Source organism: Lissotriton helveticus, chromosome 7, assembly GCF_964261635.1.
Source record: "Lissotriton helveticus chromosome 7, aLisHel1.1, whole genome shotgun sequence".
In the NCBI taxonomy this organism is placed as follows: Eukaryota; Metazoa; Chordata; class Amphibia; order Caudata; family Salamandridae; genus Lissotriton; species Lissotriton helveticus.
In genome coordinates this window covers 1102859530-1102867789 of record NC_136068.1, presented here as the reverse complement: position 1 = coordinate 1102867789, position 8260 = coordinate 1102859530, and positions in this window count along the sequence as shown.

Here is an 8260-nt window from a genome sequence, read left to right as displayed (position 1 = left end):
ATCTTGTAGCTTAGTACAATTGTGCCGTAATCTTAAAAATTGACTGAAAGGGATGCTGTTTTTTTGTGTGGCAGGGTGGAAGCTTTTGTAATGAAGCAAGGTGTTGCGGGCCGTGGGCTTCACAAATAAGTCCACAAAAATTTGGCCTTGGTCATGCTTAATGGTTATATCCAGAAATTCCATATCGATGTTGCTAATATGGGATGTAAACCTGAGGTTGGTGTCAGCTGCATTCAGCCATAGTAAGAATTCATTAAGAATATCCTCATTATCGTCCCATATAAAGATCACATCATCGATATATCTCGACCAGTGAAGAATTGTCTCATAAAATGGAGAGATCTCATTAAAGATATGAATATTTTCGAATTGCGCCATATAAATATTCGCAATCGTAGGGGCGCAAGATGCGCCCATACTCACTCCTTTAGTTTGTTTGTATAGATTTCCGCTAAATTCAAACACGTTCTCCTCTAGAACAATTTGAAGGCAGTCTAAGATGAAGTTCTTATTACAATCAACTTCATATTTATCAATAAACCATTCTGTTGCAGAAATTGCGCCATCAATAGGAATATTTGAATATAGACTCTCCACGTCTAGTGTGACTATCCATTGTCTTTTATCATTAAATGCCGTGCGTTCTAGCAAATTAATGATATGGCCAGTGTCTTTGACATAGCCTGGTATTGTGGGTATGTATGGTCTTAGGATGGCGTCTAAGTACTTAGACAAAGGTTCTGTGACACTACCTATGGTATTCACAATAGGTCGAAAAGGCGGGTTTAATTCATTCTTATGAACTTTTGGTGTTCCGTATAGACAAGCCATTCTGGGCTTTGACACATTTAAATAGTCATGTTCTTTTTGACATATATATCCATTATTCAAAGCCTTAGATGTCAGTTTTTGTATTTTTTGTTTGATTTTAGCAGTGGGATCTTTTGATAGTGTGTCATAGAAAGCATTGTCATTTAACATGTATTCTATTTTGGCTGTATAGTTGGAAGTATCCAGGATAGCAATACCTCCTCCTTTGTCACATCCCTTAACAGTGATAGTGGTGGATTCTTTCAAAAATTTAAGCGCACTATACTCCTCCACTGTAAGATTGTACGGAGTATTGGGTATATATTTCGTAGCTACTGTTAGTTTTTTCATGACAGTTTGTTCAAAGATATGGATCTCTGGGGTCACCTGTTCTAGAGTAGGCGTAAAAATAGATTTAGGAGCTAAACCTGATTTATTATTGTCTATTGTGTTGAATTCAGACTTAGAGAAAAAATCCATGAGTCTAATTTTTCTAAAAAAAGTATGCATGTCATTGAACAATTCAAATTTGTTCAAGCCAGAGTGTGGTACATAGCTAAGTCCTTTCGATAACAGTGAGTATAATCCCTGGTCAGGTGCCTGGCTACTAAGGTTGAATATAGGGATGGGTGTCAATCTCTCCAGTAGCGTGCATTGCGAGTTTCCAGATATCTGTTTGGGTTCATTTGTTGCTGTTCTTGATATTGAGGTTGATGGTCCTGATAGTGAGACTGATATTGTGGTTGGTATTGGGGTTGGTGTTGTGATTGGTATTGTCCCCTCTGTTGATAAGGCTGGTGGGTTTGATACCTCCCCCTGTATTGTGATCGATAACGGGGTCGCCAATTGCCCCTGCTCTGTGGGCGCTGTGCTAAAAAAGTAGATCTTGACCTCTGATTAAATTGATACCCTTGGTTTTGATAGGGAGATGAACTTCCAACACTATCAGAGTCGGAGGTGTTAGAAAAAGTAGTGACTTTGCGATTCCTAATTTCATTCGAGTCTGTTTGAGGGTTCAATGGATTGGCATCCATATATGAATAGTAGCCCTCTGATAAATAGGGGTAAACCTTTTCTTTGTTATAATATTTCAGATCTTTTTGAAATTTATCTAGTTTACGTTTGGAGAGGTAGTCAGAATACGAATTTAATTCTGATTCTACTTCTTCCAGTCTTTTTTTGAGGTCAGGTATGGTATCCAGGGATTTGATTTTACTTTCTAACTCCTGAATATCTTGTAGTAATTCCAATAACACTGTTTTTGCTGTCTCAACTATCAGCATCATCATATCCCTAGAGCACCTGTTGGCAATAAGGGACCATTTTTCCAAGAAGTTTTTAACCTGTATGAAAAGACCTGGTATATTTTTAATTTGGAGGCCTTGAGGGATAACTCCGGCCTTCAAATAGTCAAGAATATATTTACCATGCAGTTCAATACGTCTGGACTTTTTTTTAAAGATCTAATAATTTCTGTAGTTCTTCATTATGGCCGGCATTGGATGTATTGATATTGTCAAAATTTATATCTGCACCAACCATTGATGCAAAGTCATCATCTGTAAACCCAAAAGATTTCAGAGTGGCCATAGTCATTCACCAGTTGAAAAAAGAGAAGGTTGTTTAAGGCACAGATTCAGTAACCATATATAGAATAAATATTCTATTAAAGAAAGACTAGGGAGCATTCAAGTAAAAGATAAAAGAAAAGTAACTAAGAAAACCAAAAGTAATAAAGCATCAGAGTTGCAAAAAAATCCATATATCGGTAAGTTACAGATGAGAAGTATGAGAAAAGTTTAGATAAGACAGAAACAATGAATCAGAGACCGAATATAGTACATTTATAAAGTTAGATATCTGTGAGGAAGAGACCAACTTCATATCTATTAGTGGACATCCAGATGTGAAATCACATAACACATACCCGACTGGACTCCCAGCTGCACAGTGAACCGGACATCAGCGGCTCGTCATCCCCGTCCACGGTGCTTTCAGAAGATATGATTATGCCAGTGGTGACACCCCAAACAGCTGACCAGCTTATGTGACTGAGTAGTGAACTGTGGTGACTATGCAAGAGTCCCTGTCTCTGAATATGTTATTATTTGCTGTATTCTTCTAGAAATATTGATGTGCGTGCTGTTGCAATGTGCTCCCGGCCGAGTGCGAATGCGCTGTTCTGAAATGCTGTTCAGCTAAACGCATGGGGGTGTTTTGGCTGGCCTGCAGTCGGAAGGCGCTAAGTATTCCTCACGTACTTGGACTCCTCTGCTGGTGACTAGCACTGGCCTGGTGTGTTTACATGCCCTAGATTTCCCAAGCACCTCTTGAACACCCGGGGGGTCTGAGATGGGGGCTTAACATGTTACGGTTGTTGGCAGCAAACTCACCCAGACAGCCTTGCACTGGACTGACATCATCTTGTGTGGTGGATCTTGTTGAGGTTTGGACGTATGCCCCCTTGGGGACTCGCCCCTTTTGTTCCACTGTTTGTGGTTGTTTTCATGTTTCAGTTGTGGCACACTGATACCCCTTCCCCTGATGGTGTTTGTAGGTTCCCCCTGCGGTGTTCCCCCGGCCCTGCGCGGATGCAACGCGTCCAGGCACATGACACACACTAACATACTAACCTGGAATATCCGCTGCATGCACACCCCGTCACGCCGTTATTCGGTCTTTTCCTACCTGCAGCGGCATGGGGTGGGGATTGCTCTTCTCCAGGAGACACATATGACCCAGATAGAGCTTGACAAACTCCGCAGGCATTGGAGGGGGCAAATGTTTGGCACGACCTTCTCCGCTCATGCGCGTGGCACACTGATTTGGGTGAGGGCGGGTGTCCCCTTCATTTGTAAAGACGTAAAGGTGGACCAAGAGGGAAGGTTCTCCCTGGTGCGGGGCGGTTAAATGGTCAGAAAGTCCTGTTAGGATCCATTTATGCCCCGAACTCGGACCAACCCTCCTACCTAGCGAGCTTGAATCAGATCCTTCACCCATATGCCGGTCTACCCTGGTTGCTTGGAGGGGACTTCAACATGGTGCTGGACGTGCGTCTGGACCGCTCTTTCCCTCCCCTCCGAGCTGCAGCGGTGGCGTCTAATGCGCAAGCGTTCAGGGACTGGCTTTCACACTGAGAGGTACAAGATCCATGGCGCGTGGAGCACCCCTCGGACAGAGTATACTCCTACTACTCTTCAGTCCATGATTTGCATGTCCGGTTAGATCGGATAGTGGGCACCCAGTCACTGCTCCCGCTACTTGCCAAATCAGAGTACCTGGGGAGAACCCATTCCGATCATAACCCCCTATGGTTCCAGATTAGTTGGGAGGCAGATTGCCCACCTGTACCTACGTAGAGGCTACAGTCTGCCGCGCTTGAGGATGCTGAATTCCGTTCATCGCTGGGCACGGCCATCCTAGCCTACTTTGAGACCAATGAAGGGACGGCGAGCAATGCCATTGTGGAATGGGAAGCACACAAAGCAGCTATCCAGGGGCACTGTATGGGGGCCACTTGGAATATACGTAAAACATTGTCCGCTTCCCTGACGCGCTTGGAGATTGAGCTCTTATGATATGAGAGGGAGGGTGAGGGGACGGGCGAGCACTCGCGCACACTGAGTGACCTACGACTAAGCATGCAGCTCTCATGGAGCAGTTGAGGTGTCATAACTATGCGGCGCACACGGCTAGAACGCATGCCAAAGCGGATCGGGCCGGCCGGATGTTAGCCTGGCTGATACAGAGAGATGGGCGTGGAGCCCCGATAGGAGCTTTGTGCACGGTGCAGGGGAGATGGTGTACACACAGCGTTAAATACATTGTGTCCTGACTGACCACTATAAGCAGCTTTACAAAGCCCGTGGCACCGGTCCCAGACAAGCATTAGAAAGGTTCCTGGATACCGTTACCTTGACAGTGGCCTCCGAGGAGCACAGGGCTGTGCTTAATGCCCCCCTCACACCGGAGGAAGTGGGAGACGCAATTCAGGCTTTGGCGACCGGGAAAACTCCAGGGCCGGATGGCCTGCCCGCCGAATATTATAAGGCAAACCGAGAAACCCTCACGCCCTTACTCCTCCAACTGTATAATACAGCTCTGGACAAGGGGTCGTTCCCTCCATCCATGCGGGAGGCATTTCTGGTCTCACTGCCCAAGCCGGACAGGGACCCCACAGCTCTGGGTTCATACAGGCCACTGGCAATGCTTAACGTGGACTATAAAATCTACGCAAAAACGCTTGCAGGGAGGCTAGCGCCGGTGGTCGCTCACTTGAGACACTCTGATCAAAATGCGTTCATGCCCGCGAGATCCACGTCCTTGAATCTTAGGAGATTTTTCAGGGTGGCGGCTGAGACGACGAGGTAAAGGCCCAGGGCGGGGTGCCTGGTAATAGACCTAGAAAAGGATTTTGACTGCCTCGAGTGGTGTTACATGTCCATGGTATTAGCTCGTTATGAGCTTGACATAGGCTTCCTGCAGATGATCGAGCTCCTCTACAAAAATCCAGTGGTCCGGTTGCGGCTGGGCCCCTACATTTCTGAAGCGGTAGGCCGGGGCACCCGGAAGGGATGTCCCCTGTCGCCACTACTGTTTGCTCTGCCTGTGGAGCCCTTGACGGTGGCATTGCGGCAGTCTCCAGGAGACGGAAGTCCCTTGGGAGTTGGGATCCATCAGGTATCGCTTTATGCCGATGACCTGCTGGTGTTTGTGAAGGACGTGGCATGTATACAGGAACAACTATCCCCATTGCTGCGTCAATTCGCTGTTGTCTCGGGCCTCCAGGTGAATGCGGGCAAGTCCTGCCTCTATGCGTTTGGCGCTGGGATAGAAGATCCAGGGTACTGTCTCAAAGGCACGAGAGTCCAATGGAAGGATGACACCTTTAACCCCTTCGATGCTGATGACGGAGCGGTTCCGTCATCAGCATCGGTTGGGCTGTGCTGATGACGGAACCGCTCCGTCATCAGTACAGCCCTGGGGGGGGGGCACTGGCGCTCCCCCCCCTCCCCCCCTGTGCAGCGATCTTTTTTTTTTTTGCAGGGGTGGCAGCGGAAGACTTTCCGCTGCCACTCCCTGGCCCCCCCACGCTTCCTGGTGATGTCAGCGCGCACAGCGCGCGCCGACGTCATCAGGAAGCGCTGGACGCGCTGGAAGCCATTTGTTTCCAGCGCGTCCAGCAAAGAGGTGCGTGTTTGCTGCTCCGGTGGGGCGGGGGGCCGTTTTTCGGTGCCTTGAGGCATCGGGGGGGAGGAAACTGTGTTTCCTCTCCCCTGATGTCCCAATGCACGGCATTCCTGGTGCACGATCGCGCACAGCGTCGCGATCGTGCACCAGGAATGCCCCACTAGACACCAGGGATTGCTTGTGTTTGTTTTTTTTGTGTGCAGGAAGCGACCCCTTGGGCAAGGGTCGCTTCCTTAGGGGGCCAAATAATGTTTTAGACTTTTCTGCCCCCCCTGGGGCAGATCGGCCGTTTTGTTTGGCCGATCTGCACCCAGGGGGGGCAGAAAAGCCCACTAGACACCAGGGATTGTTTTTGGGCATATTTATTTGTCGAGGAAGTGACCCCTTGGGCAAGGGTCGCTTCCTTTTGGGGCCAAATAATGTTTCAGACTTTTCTGCCCCCCCTGTGGCAGATCGGCCGTTTTGTTTGGCCGATCTGCACCCAGGGGGGGCAGAAAAGCCCACTAGACACCAGGGATTGTTTTTTATTTATAAAGGAAGCGACCCCTTGGGCAAGGGTCGCTTCCTTAGGGGGATAAAATATTTTTCAGACTTTTCTGCCCCGCCTGGGGCAGATCGGCCGTTTTTTCCGCCGATCTGCACCCAGGAGGAGCAGAAAAGCCCACTAGTCACCAGGGATTTGTTTTTTATTTGAAAAGGAAGCGACCCCTTGGGGAAGGGTCGCTTCCTAGTGGCCCTAATATTTTTTTAGACTTTTCTGCCCCGTGGGGGGAATAGAAAAGCCCACTAGACTCCAGGGTTATTTTTTTTTTATAGGGAGCGACCCCTTGGCCAAGGGTTGCTTCCTTGGGCCCATTTGTTTTCAGTATGTTCTGCCGTGTCTTTATTTGGCCTCTCTGCCCTCCGTAGGGTTGCTTCCAGGGGGTCCACGTTTATAATGATTTATAATCTTCCCCCCCTTGGGGACAGACACCCCATTTGTGACATACCCTGTGACATAGCCTGTTGTAATGTGTGTTGTTTTTGTTTCTTCTAATGTGTATTGGGTTTTTTCTCTTTAGATTGTTGCAGTGTGCGGTTCTGTTACTGGTGGTTCTGTTGTTCTGCTGTTTCTGTAGTTGCATGTGTTTGGTAAGAGACCTTTTTTTGTTCAATTGTAATGTAATTGTTTATTTTGCAAAGTGTGTAGTAATACGAGTATGTTTTGTTGCTCTTTGTTGTGATTGTAAAACATGTTTCGCATTTGTTTTTGATGTGTCCTTCTGTAGATGTAAGTTTTTTTTTCTTCTTTCTAGTGGGATATCGTTGCCTATTTGCTGTGTCTTTGCAGAGTAGGTGCTGGTGAGTGTAGTTGTGTCTTGTAAGTGAATTGTATATTTTTTCTAAATATATTTTTTTGTGAAAAAGTCTTACATTTTTATCTTACTTTGCGCAGTGTTGGGGTTGTTGAGTTGTTTGTGCAGACTCCTTTATTTGTAAGGATAATGGCTAGCCGCCGGATTACTGCTCAGCAAGTTGTTGGAATGCTTTTTGATTCTTCCTCTGACCATGGTCCAGAGTCTGACTCTGATTCTGAGCCAGAGGTGGGAGGTGAAGATTCAGGTAGTGAGTTTTCTCTACACATGGCTTCATCTGATGATGAAGACACTTTGAGTGCTGATGAAGCTACTTTTGGTGTGGATGATGTGCCTGTGGTTGGGGAGGACATTGCTGTGTTTATGGTTTGGGAGGACATTGTTGTGCCTGTGGTTGCGGAGGACATTGATGTGCCAATTGTGCGGCAAGAGACATCTGGGCTGCAGCCTGGGGCTGCTAGACTTCCAGTTGGTGTAGTGAGACAAGAGGCAGCTGGGCGGCGGCCTGCGGCTGCAAGACTTGACGATGAAAGTTCTGACCTCTGGGTTGCACCAGGCATGGTGCAGCCGGCATTGCCTGAATTTACTGGTGTTCCAGGGTGTAGGGTGAACACTGAAAACTTTTTGCCTATTGATTTTTTCAAGTTGTTTATGGATGATGTGTTTTTGGCAGAGATTGTAGAGCAGACTAATTTGTATGCTGAACATTTTTTGAGGGTGAACAGTGCCAGCCTTAAGCCCCACGCTAGAGCTACCCGGTGGACTCCCACCAATTTGGAGGAGATGAAAAAGTTTTTGGGTTTAACTCTTTTGATGGGCTTGCTTAGGAAACCATCAATGGCTTCATATTGGTCTACTAGTCCCTTGATGGCAACAGCTATATTTCCGGCAGTCATGAGTCGTGA